Source organism: Benincasa hispida, chromosome 7 (genome assembly GCF_027475165.1).
Source record: "Benincasa hispida cultivar pf3 chromosome 7, pf3_genome.v1.1, whole genome shotgun sequence".
Lineage (NCBI taxonomy): Eukaryota > Viridiplantae > Streptophyta > Magnoliopsida > Cucurbitales > Cucurbitaceae > Benincasa > Benincasa hispida.
Window position 1 is genome coordinate 44,595,915 of NC_143484.1, and position 13,260 is coordinate 44,609,174.

The following is a 13,260-nucleotide window of genomic DNA, read 5'->3' on the forward strand; positions in this document are numbered from 1 at the left end:
TGAATAACTTCTATCGATGATAGAATTGTATAGATTTCTATCACTAATAGACGTTGATAGACTTCTACCAGCATCTGTCTATGGTAGACATTAATAACAATGTCCATCAGAACTATTTAAAAGCAACAAAACTCGAATATAATATCCAACTTCATAGATAAATCAATTTTAACGCCAAGACTTATTGGGTGTTCGAAGGACTAAAAAGTTTTAATCCAAAACGCCCAAAATCTCACCCCTAACTACCAAAAATCCGGCGATCATCGCTAGTTCTTCTAAAGATTACTTTTAGCCATCATTATGTTTCATATTCTCGTTCTCTTCGATTCTTCTTCAACCCTTTAGGTTCGTTTTCCCCTCGTTTGATGACCCACTTCGTTTTTCCTTTTCAACTGAATGTGTTTCTTTGTTTCCTCTTCAGGAGGGGCGAACTTGTATCGTAAATAGAAATTGCGACGTCGGAGTGCATTGTGAGACTTGCTTCGTTGATGGTAATTTCCGCACCCTGCACTTGAATCCAACCGATCAATCCGATTCCAAAGGTCTGTAATGTAACAAAGCTTTGTTTATTTCTGTTTTTTCTGGGTTTTGGATTCTTTTTCATTTTGGGTATTAGTATTTTTGGAACATGTGAAAGATCTTTTGATTAATCAGTACACATGGTGAAGAAGAAGGGGACGGAGAATTTGTTTTTTTTTTTTTTTTGCTAAATAATTTTTGATATTCCTATTTTAAAAAATCTCCCTTGTTTTACTGCTAACTACTCGAGACAATAATTTTTTTAAAAAAAATTTAAAAGGCAAAAATGTGATTATTGTTCAAACATATGTTTACTGTTAGATTTGATTTGATGTTTCGTACGTATTACAGGATTATCCAATCAAATACATATCCAGAGTTGGATCGTGATTCTAAACATAAAAATTAACAACCTTTGATAAATTCAAATCAAAGTTAGGGGTAAAAGACAAAGTTGTCAAAAAAGGGTCCAAATTAAAAAAAAAAAAAAAAGTTCTAAAGGTTTAGAAATGCCAATTTCAATCAGCTCTTCTTCTTCAGCCAGTTCCCAAACTCAGAGCACAAATTCACCAGAAAATCACCTTATATCGGGGGCCACAACAACCGATACACACTCCGCTGCCGATGGAAAACCCTAAATCAAAGGCCGCCAGCACTTCCACCGCCGGAACCTGTCCATCATACAAGAAATACGAGATCCGCCACAGACTCCCAAATCCAAAAATCGCCGCTCTCTTAGTGATCGACATGCAGAACTACTTCTCCTCCATGGCCAACCCCATCTTCCCCAATCTCCTCACTACCATCCGCCTTTGCCGCGCCGCTTCCATTCCTGTCATCTTCACCCGCCACGCCCACACCTCTGCCTCCGACAACCCCATCCTCAGCGAGTGGTGGAACGGCGACATCATCCTCGACGGAACCCCCGCCGCCGACCTCATTTCCAATCTCGACCGGCTGGATACCGATGAGGTCATCCGGAAGAACACTTACAGCGCGTTCCGGAACACGCGCCTAGAGGACTGCCTGAAAGAGAAGGGCGTGGAAGAGGTGATCGTGACAGGGGTTATGACCAACATTTGCTGTGAGACGACGGCGCGTGAGGCGTTTGTGAGAGGGTATAGAGTGTTCTTCTCCACCGATGCGACGGCGACGGTGAACTTGGAGCTACATGAGGCTACGTTGAAGACTCTGGCTTATGGGTTCGCTTACTTGGTGGATTGCCAGAGGCTTCGAGAGCTTTCTGGTAATTGAAACTCCATGCCCTATGATATTGTTATTACTCTACTACTGTTGGGTTAGTCTCTGGTTTTAGTATGCTGTTGTTGTTGTTGTTACTGTACTGTTTGTTAAAATAAAATCTATGGTTTTAGTATGCTGTTTGCTAGAATCTCTGAGATTTTAAGTTGCCAATTAGCTTTCTTCTTCTTCTTCTTCTTCTGGTTTCTGCCTTTTGCTATTGGGTTTTGTTTTTCTTCTTCTTGAAGCCATGGAGAAAACTGGGAAACCATGTAATAATTCTGAAGTTGTTGATCTGGAAGATGATAGAGAGGCTAGGATTGACCCTCAACTTGGAATTGTGGAGCCAGTGATTGGGATGATGTTTAGTTCTATCGAGGAAACGTATCAGTTCTAAGTCAATTATGCAGCAAAAGTTGGTTTTACCGTTAGCAAACAATACCACAAAAAGAAAAAGAATGGAGTTGTTTCAAGAGCTGCCTTTTGTTGCTCAAGAGAAGGGTTTCGTCAAGTAGACAAGAGAAAAGAATTTGTTTATTTTACTCGGCCAAGTTCAAGGACAGGATGTGAAGCTTCATTGGCATGCTTGCTTGGAAAGAACGGTCAATACAAAGTTGTGTCTTTTAAAGAAAATCACAATCACGACCTTGGTAAAACAACGATGAAGCATACTTTAAACGTTGATAAGAGCATTTCCAATGCTCAAAAAGTTCATGTTGCAGATAGTTCAAGAACTTCATTTAGAGCAACTATGGAACTAATGAATAACGAGGTGGGTGGTAGAGAACGTATGAGATTTGTGGATGGAGATTACATAAATTATATACCCATAGAGAAATAATCAAGAATTGAAAAGGGAGAAGTTGAAGCACTTGCACAGTATTTTGAGAAAAAAACAGATGGAAAACTCTTCTATTTTTTATGCATCGCAACTCGATGAAAATAACATGGTCGCTAATATCTTTTGGACCGATGCACGTTCTGTGTATGATTATGAGTGTTTTGGAGATGTCATTTGTTTTGACACTACATGTCATTTGTTTTGAGTGAACTTGGTCGACCTTTTACTCCATTCTTTGGAGTCAATCATCATAAACAATCGGTGATATTTGGTGCTGCTTTACTTTATGATGAAACAATTGAGTCTCTTAAATGGTTGTTTAATACTTTTCTTGGTGTAATGTCTGGAAAGCAACCGGAGACAATTCTTACGAATCAATTTACAATAATAGCTAAAGCAATATGTGATGTCTTTCCTGAAGCTCAACATCGACTATGTGTTTGGCATATTTTTCAAAGTGCTGCTAAGACCTTGAGTCGTGTTTTATGGACCAAATCAGTTTGTTCACGACTTTAGCAGTTGTTTATTTGATTATGAAAATGAAGATGATTGGTTGTTAGCATGGCAAAAAATGTTAGATAAATATGCTCTTAGAGATAACAAGTGGTTGACATATTTGTTTGAATTGCGTGAAAAATGGGCAATAGTATATGGGCGACATACTTTTACACCTGACATGAAAAGTACACTACGAATGAGGTATTGAAAAAATATTTAAGGCCTGATTATGACATTTTGCAATTCCTTCTACAATATGATAGTTTTTTAGCAGATCGAAGAGGTGAGGAAATGGTTGCGGATTTTAAGATTAATCATACGACACCTATCTTGATAATGGATACAGGAATGTCACTACATGTGGTAGACATTTACACTCCAGCAATGTTTAAATTGTTTGAAAAAGAATATATCAATATTCTTAGTTGTAGTATCTACAAGATTGGTAAGTTTGACGGCGTATCAGAGTATAAAGTATTATTTCATGGAAGCTCTTGTCATTGGTTAGTTAAATATGAGGCTTAAACACAAATAGTCACTTGTAGTTGCATGAAATTCATTTCCACTGGGATTCTATGTAGTCACGCTCTTAAGGTACTTGATAGGAAGAATGTGAAAAAGCTTCCTACTTCATATATTTTGAAAAGATGGACAAAAGATGCAAGAGCTTCAGATAGTCAAATGCTCAAGGTTTGTGGAAAGTCAACTGGAGAGCGTTATAATCACCTGTGTCATAAATTGCCGCAGAACATGAAAAGTTGTTTGAGCATGCTTCTCAAAATTTTGTTCAATTGCCCAAAGATTTAGAGGAGATGAAGAAAAATATCTTCTGTGGAAAATAATCATGTAAAAGGATGTAGGAGATTTGAGTTCTCATCGAAAATGGTTCAAGAACGGGGAAAAGGACAACATATACAAGAGCATTGAATCAAGAGAGAGTCTATAGTTGGTTGCTTAGTTGAAAAGAAGAGATACAAACAAAATTTGAAGCTGAACTAAACTTTTCTTCAAATTACACAACATTCAAACAGGTACAATGTCTTACCAATCATACTATCAATGCAAAGTAAATGTGGTCACTTCATAAAGTTTTCTTTCTTTTCTTTAACCAAGCTCGTATGAAGTTTTATTTCATTATTCATTTGTTGTTTCGATCAGGAAAATAGTAAAAAGTATTTTGGAGGAAGATACACGGGGAAAAGTATGAACGATAGTTTGAATCTCATTACATCCGCGAAGGTATGAAAAGAAAAATATAATATAATATTGTATTTGATAGTTGAAAGACGAATAGTTTTTTTCTTAAGATTTTCAAAACAGTTTAGAACAATTGATAGCTTCGCAAATATAATTCTTTGGTTGACAGGTTCTTTCGTAATGGGTGTTAACACTACTGATCGAATACAGACGCATTCTTCCTTGTCTAGAGGTTGCAGTGTGTATTCTCTACGAGGAGGCGTATGAAGATCTAGATCATTTGTTGTGGCGGAGTGAATTTCCTTGTTTGTTTTGGAACTGCCTAATCAAAGTTTTTGGGTTGAGCTTGAGCTTGACATAGAATTGCTGCCACTTTCTGATAAGGGAAGGACTTTGGAGTGGAGTATTTGGTTCGAGAGGAACGGTAGAATCTTGAGAGGTATTGCCACAACGTTTCGTTCTTTGTTAGGTTTAATGCTTTGGACGTGTCTAAAGACTTGCAATTCTTCGTTAGGGCTTATTGTGTCTCCTTTTTGTGTAACTGGGTTGATTTAAACCTACAATTTGTTATGTGGTGTTCACTTACATATTTCATTAAAACCTAACCATAGTATTAAATTTTCGTCGAATTATCAATATTTCCACATTTTCATCAATCTGTCACATTTATTGTTACCGTTATCCTTATCGTTACTGTTAGGGTCAAACAACGATAACGTAAAATGTGACAGATTCATAATTTTAAGTACATGCGATCAAGAGCAATTTGATTATGTTTGTGATTCAAACTTATTACGATTTATCCGTCAATGAAATCTCATTCTAATTGCACCAATTTTCATTATAGTTTGGCAAAAGTGGTCTTAGTAGTACAATTCACTCACAGTTAATTTATATACTTCATTCCGATCTCTGAATCGTACAAACTCATTATACATGTGACCTGCTATTGAGCATAGTTTTACAATGGTAGTAACTTATTAATCGAAAAATACTCAAACATTAAGGACTAAAGCAGCATGAAGTCGTTTAAATAAAGTTTAAAGACACAATTTCATATTAAAAAAAAAAAGCTTAACCTTATCAACAACAGTTGACTTATAAGGGAATAAATGTGAAAAGGAAAAATTCCAGCAAGTACACATAGTCAACCTTTGCAACCAAACAAGACATAAATTCCTATGCAGCTCTATAAATATGGAACTATTTTAAAGTGTAGATCATTTTAAGTGTGAGAGAAGAAGATAGGCCTAACATGAAAGGGCTTGTCAAAATATAATTCTTTGCCCTATCATGTTGGGTTCTTTTTTTTTCTTCTTTTTGAAAAATCCTCTTCATTATTCTTATAATTTCCATGGATTATTATCAGTAGTGTGGAGTGTTGCAAAGTTGTAGAAGCTGCCATTAAGGATATGAAAGGGAGGTTTAGTATGAAGGGAAGAGTTTTATTTGATGGCCAAAAATGACTTGCCTGCTATATAAGCCACGTGCTATAGTGTTCATATTAGACAGTTGTATCAGGCAATCATTTTGGCCAAATTGATAAACTCTTCTTCGTCATACTAGACTTCTCCTTTTCTTAAACTTGAAAAGATGTGCAAATTGGACCGTTCATTCGGAGAATCTCTAACTACGCTCTCTATTTTTTTTAAAAAAAATTTAGTTTTTGGTCCTTTTAGACTTTTGATTTTGAAATACGAAGTTAAAATGTATTTAGTTAACAAAAGCACCTTTGGATAACCATTTGGATTTTAGAAATTAAGCTTATAAACAACTTCCACCCATAACACACTTTTTTTTTTTTTTTTTTTTTTTTTTTTTTTTTTTTGGTTTTGCTATTCACTTTCCGTTAATGTTTTCAAAAAATAAGGTTAGAATTTGAAAACTATAATATATAAAAAAAACTTATTTTTATTTCTAGAATATGATTAGGAGTAGTCCAACTTTGTTTGTTTGTTTTATTTTTTTAATATGAAAATTATAATTAAAAAATTGAGAGGAAACAAACATAAATTTTAATTAGAGATTGAAAACTAAAAATGAAATCGTTACACAACTAAGCTAAAGATTCAAATGATTGAGTTATTGGTTACTATTATATGAAATCAAAGACTGGAAAAAGAAGAAAATCAAAGTTGTATTGTATCAGATTTCTAGTTATTATTATGATTGCAAAATATTATACAAACACTACTCCATTTATATATTTCTTTGTTTTTTTTTTTTTTCAAATCTAAAATTTTAAAACATCTACCAATTAAGTAAGCAAAAATTTGAAAAAAAAGTAGTTAAAAAAATTTGTACCAATTCTGAAATTTGGTTGCGAATAAAATTGTATTTTTATTTTTATCATTTTATTAGTATAAGAAATTTGGAGTGTATGAAGATTTATACCTCCAAAAGAAGTATATATATGTTGGCAAGTGACATACGACGTCAATAAATGTGTTTTTATCGTTGGTGATAACCATTCAAATTAACATTATGATGAAAGAAAAAGAACTTTGGTTAACAAAAAAAAAAAAAAAAAAAGATGAAACAACTATCACTACAAGAATTTTATGTTAGGCCGACACAACAAAAAACGTTAATAAATCTAATTTATGCTAATACACTTATTATGCGTGGTTGTATCTACTTTTCTACCCAAAAAAACAAAAAACGCGTGTAAAGAAAGTTGGGTGGGTAATTTTGGGGTTTTTGTTGACGCGAGTTAGTATTTGCTAATAGGTAGTTTGGGTCGCTAGAAACCCTTTTAAATTTCCAAATGTTTTCTTCTCCACCCCTTTCAATTCGTGAAATCCTCATCTTTCTCTTTTACTTTTCTCTCATCGCTCACCCAACAACTACTCGCCTATAACCGCATTTTGGTATTTTTTCCTTTATAAACCAGTTTTGTTTTATTTATTTCTCATTTGTTTCTTTTTATATTGTATGAGATTTTTTTTAATGGTCTATTGTTGTGTAGAGTCTTGGGGTTTTCTTCATCTCTCAGTTTCTTTTGGTTTTTAGTCGATTGACTTCTGTCTACGTTTTTTGTCCATGCATAAAAGTCTTGTTAGAGTCTTTGTTGACATTTTGTGTAAGATCTACGATACATTTTTTGCATCGATAAAAAGTAAAAACCTCTGGTATATAAAATCTATCTAGCTAATTGATAAAAATTATTTATTTTTTTAACAACAAATTAGGCACACTATAGTTTGAACCTTTTAACTTATAAGAAGAGGCAAAAGACCATAGACATCTTCATGGTAGATCAACCATTTATATTTAAAAAAAATTATTGATAGATTTGGTTATAGTGGATAGTTTTTAAATATAGCAAAATGTTATTGTCTATCACTAATAGACAATAATAAATATTCATAGATATCTATCCGTGTCTATCACTAATTATATTTTACTATATTTGTAAATAAACTGATTCATTTTTCTGAATTCGAAAACAATCTCTTTTTCTTTTTTGAAAAAAAAAAACATAGGGTTAGTAACATGAAAATATAGAAACTTGAAAACTACGCATAGTCAATTAAAAATCTACTTATATTTTATGTTTTGAATTTTTTCAAATGTGTTTGTTTGCATGTTTATAAACTATATTTTTCAGGAAGAATTATATTAAATAGGCTTATAATATATGAACTTTTTTTTTAGATGTCCAAAATCTTCAAAATCTACAACAATGCATGCCTATTTACCATACTTTGTTGGATTACAATAAATCCGTTATATCTCATTTAACATATTTTAAAAAAAGAAGAAAAATACAAATAAATTCAAGAAAAAAATCTTAATTTATTGTTTTTAAATTTTTTTTATCATCATTATTATTTTTTCAAAATCTTTCATCCCTATGCTAGTAACAAGCCTGAAGTATTTTCTTTTTTCCTTTCATTTCCAAAAATACATATTTATCTACTCATCTATACTTATATTATACTATATTAAAAGAGTCAATCAAGGGAGAACTTTTCTCTTCCTTTTTTGCCCTTACAATTTTTTATACAAATCCGATTTTGTCCCTATTATAGCTCCTTGATTAAAACCTACCTGGCAGATACCTTATCCATTAAACTCTTTTATCGAAACACCCTTTTGCAAAAAGACTTCATCCCTTCTACAATAACCACCATAACTTTTTTGTTTTATTATTATTTTTATTTTATTTAAGTCTTTGTGGGATTTTGTTTTTGTTAGTTGTTCATAAATAACCATTTCTAAATTACTAGAGATAAAAAAAGGGACCGGAGCGACCATGACTCTAAAATCTATGCTGTCATTGATATGATTGATGACAATTCGAAAATTAAAAATTAAGGTTGAATTTCAAAACGATAATTTCGGGTTCTTTTTTCATCTCTTTTATTTTTGTTCGAATTACTTTTCCTGGAGAAAATGTTAATAGTTGTGGAATTTTTACTTTGGTTAATTGGACAAATTTTTTGTGATTTACGTTGTGTATGTCTAGAGACAATGATCTACGACATTGTGGATGTAGAAAATGTTGGAGTAACGAATTGGTTGTTGTTGTTTTGTTTGTCTTTTTATATACACGTTTTTTTTTTGTTTAACAATTTTCATTTGATTATATTTTGATGAATAATTATCATTTTCATTCGATTCTTTGTAGAACGGTGAAGAATTAATATATTTAGATAGGGTTTTTCTGACATACTCAAGACATTATGACGTATCTACATTGGTTTGTTAAGATTCACATTTATTTTTTAAAATATATTTTCTATATATAAAAGGGGCCATAAGGGGATAATTTTTATATACTTATTGTTCCTTTTAATTTTGGCAAATTCCTATACTACCCTTTGTCATAAGAATGAACCTTTTCGAGCTTAAATGTCCATTCAAGAGGCTAGATGTGACCTTTCTAATTTTTAATTCACTAAACATATTTATATATTTCAAAATCAAAGTTTTATGTATAATAGGTGCAATTGGTGTTGGTGTGATGCAACTCTTCGAGTATGTGTTTGATAAATACCAATTGATGTAAATGATGTCAATGAGATGTGACTATTCAGATGGTATGTTGGTGGTTACACAATGAATATATGCTTCTTTTTTATGGAGGTGTGAAATGCATATATAAAAGAAAAAAATTTAAAAGTTTGATTCTGTTATAAATTAAAAAAATATTTCAGATAGCGAAAATTTGAGGAAAAAAATACAAGATCTTTTAAAGAGACAAGTAATAAAGTAAACTTATATATAAAAAAGTTCGGAGACTTAAATTATACATGTGCATATATAGGAGAATATTTATCATGCGCATAGATAGGAGAATACTTTTTAATTTTTTTTTTCATAAATCCACTTTCTTCCTTCTCTTCAAGGAGTTACTAACACAAATTTTTTATACCATATTGTATAGAATAATTTGTTTACCCAAAAACCGATAATATGAAAATATGAAAATATGAAAATATGAAAATATGAAAATAAAAATTATTATATTTTCTAACTCTTAAAAATTTATGGTAATTAAAAAAATAATGATTTTATTTATTTTAGGCTAAAAAATCACTATATTAAAATTTTTTATCTCACGTACACATGCACGTATTTCCTGACTAGTAAATATATATATATATATATATATATATATATATATATATATATATATATATGAGTATATATGTCAATTATATGTGAGTATATATGTGGAAATATATATAAGTGGTAGGAGTGTATATAGATATGGAGATATATACTAGTGACAAGGAGTATATGTGGAGGTACATAATATATATTATTATTGTGTATAATGTAATTAAAAAATAAATCGAAGACCAAAAACTCATGGAAATAGCTGAAAATTAAATTCAGAAAAATATGGCGAATAAAATATATTAAATATATTTGCAAATAACTATATATATCATAGAAAATTGGTTGAGAACTTATAGTAGAAAGTAATAAAATGCAGAAGACAAAAAACAAAAAGTCGTGGAATAAAATGAGTAACTAAAATGGTAGAATCTTTTGCAATTGAAATATATTTTTAAATGATTGCATTTTCGAGAAAAAAATTTAGAATTAAATTTTAAATCTCTGAAAAAGCTTACATACAATAAAGGAAATAAATTAATAAAGTTAATTTTGGTGTAAACTCGAGGATCACAAATACCGAAAAAATAATATAAATAAATAACTTAAATAAAATAAAGTAAATAAGAAAATAATGAAATAATGAATTTTTCTTTAATTTCTCCCAAGAAGTTGGGATTTCTCACCAATGTTTTATTCACACATCCATATGAACCCACCAAATCCCTTTAGTCAATTTGGAAAGTAGGAGGTGAGTTTATTTGGACACTAATAACGTATAGTTGTAAAATAAATGATTAACATATACAAAGACACGTGGAGATATAAAGGATGGGCATCTATTTTAGTGTAATATTTATATAATACTCCCACTTAGATACTCATTATATATATATGAAATATGCCTCGTCAAAACTTACTAGGAAAAACCCTACTGATCAAAACCTTACTAGGAAAAAACCGAATGGGAAAAATCCTAGTGAAGGAAAAAGAGTACATATTTCATATAATTTATACTCCTAAAAAATACGATATACTTGCTCTCTCTCATAGAAATATCACTTGAGATCTCTGAGTTGTCGAATTCTAATGTTGTGCACCAATTTCTCAAAGCTTGCGGTAGGTAATGATTTCGTAAATAAGTCTGTCATATCCTTCGAACAAATTTGTTGTATAGTGATATCACCATTTTCTTCAAGGTCATGAATGTAGAAAAGCATTAGTGAAATATACTTTGTTTTATCTCCTTTAATATATCATCTTTTGATTTGGGCTATACATGCTATGTTGTCCTCAAATAACATCGTTAGAAGATTTTTACTAGAAGACAAACCACGTTTTCCATGAATGCGTTGAGTTATTGATCTTAGCCATACACATTCTCAACTTGCCTCATGAATTGCAAGAATTTCAACATGATTTGAGAAAGTAGCCGTTATGATCTATTTCACTGATCGCCATGATATAGTAGTTTCAACATATGTCTGAGATCTAACTTTGTGTGGATCAGATAAATTGTCACACCCCGCCCCGAGCCCACACTTTTGAGCCCGAGGAGAGGTGTGAGGGACTGCAGATACCACCCTTTTGTGATACCTACAATCCATCTGAAGCTCTTTACTCTTAGTAAACTTTAAGTCAAGAAGATAAACAACAACTGATTAAGTAGACCCATTTTATATTACAACAATGTAATGTTTATACAACTCCAAGACTTAATTACAATTTTTACAACAACCATTCTTAAAACCCTTCGGAAGTATGACTGTGGCTTGTGGCAGACCTTGACCTTAGCAGCACTCTGGAACTCCTCACCTTTCGCTACCTGGGAAGAAAAACATGAAAGAAAAAAATGAGCTTCACAAAGCTCAGTGAGTGGTAAACAACTTTTAGAGTCTATTTCAACTCATAAAAACAAGCATATCATAGGTATACGAGGGTAGGTACTCAAACCTCTACTTTGAATGAGTCTGTTCTCCACTCTATCTACATGCACGGTAGATATCTAAACTGATAACTACATAGAATGAATATGCTGTCTACACACATGGTAGATAGTTAACTGTTACTAATTACGAACGCTTACTCTGTTGCATTCCCTTTTATTTCCAATGTCTCCTATGTCTCCTATGTGCACATAGCTCCCCGCTCCTAGGCTCAGAAGCTAGGTCCGTCGGCCCTCTGATCATCCCATACAAGGATCCTCCCACAGGCTCAGGAACTAGACCTTTCGGTCCCCTGACCATCCCGTGAGGTTTTATTTTCGGACTCAGGAACTAGGTCTATTGACCCTTTGACCATCCCGATCACATAATCCCATTCTCATGCTAAATACTCATTCATAATATAAGCATATACAATTTACTCTAAAAGATATGCTTAAGACTTAAGGAAAGTACCACTCACCTTGGTAAGGATAGGAATCTTTCTCTTAGAAGTTCCTTGATCTTCTCAGGCTCCTCTTTTGAACCCTAAATTCCAGATTCAACTTAAAGCTCAGATTACTCATAGTTAGGCTTTATCTCGAGTTACTTTCTTCTACAAATATACTTTAAAATGTCTCAGAAAGCTTACCCTAAAATATTAGCTTAGAAATCTTCGTGGTTTGGTTGAAAATATAAAAAAATCAAGGCTGGCCCAGCTTACCCGACAGCTCGACCCTTCTGTATTTTCCCTCATTCTTCAGCCCGATTCCTTGGAGATTCTTCTCCGGCAGCCCTACTCTGAAAACTAGACTCTCAGAACTTTTATATAGCTTTAGAATCACTTCAAACACACGAGTATTCTGGGAGAACTCCTTGTCCCAAATTGATGCTACTTCTAGACCTTCCTGTCCGACAACATCTTCCCCTCTTGGAACCTCTTAACCAACGCATGGTCTTGCTTCCAACGCATTCGTTCTTCCATCAACGCATAGATTCCTCACAATTAGCCTTCATACACTCTTCTTAATGTCCTTTGAATTATGATTTGAAGAGAAGTCCTTGGCCCTATTTATAGGCGTCCAAAATCTCTCTAAGGCCGACACCTCCTACTTGGTTGCATGTCTAAGTGTCTTTTCCCCACACTATCCACGCAACCTTCATGCCATTGCAATCTAAGGTGTCTTCCTCTTCCTTAGCCAACACATAATGCTTAAATTTTCATGTCTTCTTGTGCATCCACCTCATTTGTTTAAAGCCTAAGATTTCTTCCCAACAAGCCACATATCCGGATGACGACCTTGAATGCATCCATCCAATCTCATATATGCCCATCCGACCTCAATGCATCCATCTACCGCAAATGCGTTCATATGCGTCCATCTACCACAAATGCGTCCGTCCAACCTAATTTGTGTCCATCCAATTGGCGCAACATACCTATGTCTGGACACCACCCCTTGGCGCATGCGTCCA

At 32.9% G+C, this 13,260-nt stretch overlaps 1 pseudogene across 1 annotated transcript; it reads left to right on the forward strand.

The window, feature by feature from the left end:
• Window positions 1-932: 932 nt before the first annotated feature.
• Window positions 933-4,129, forward strand: LOC120081579 (protein FAR1-RELATED SEQUENCE 5-like; annotated as a pseudogene). Its single transcript, XR_016530944.1, has 2 exons — window positions 933-1,765; window positions 2,007-4,129. The product of XR_016530944.1 is annotated as a protein FAR1-RELATED SEQUENCE 5-like (transcript).
• Window positions 4,130-13,260: the final 9,131 nt, after the last annotated feature.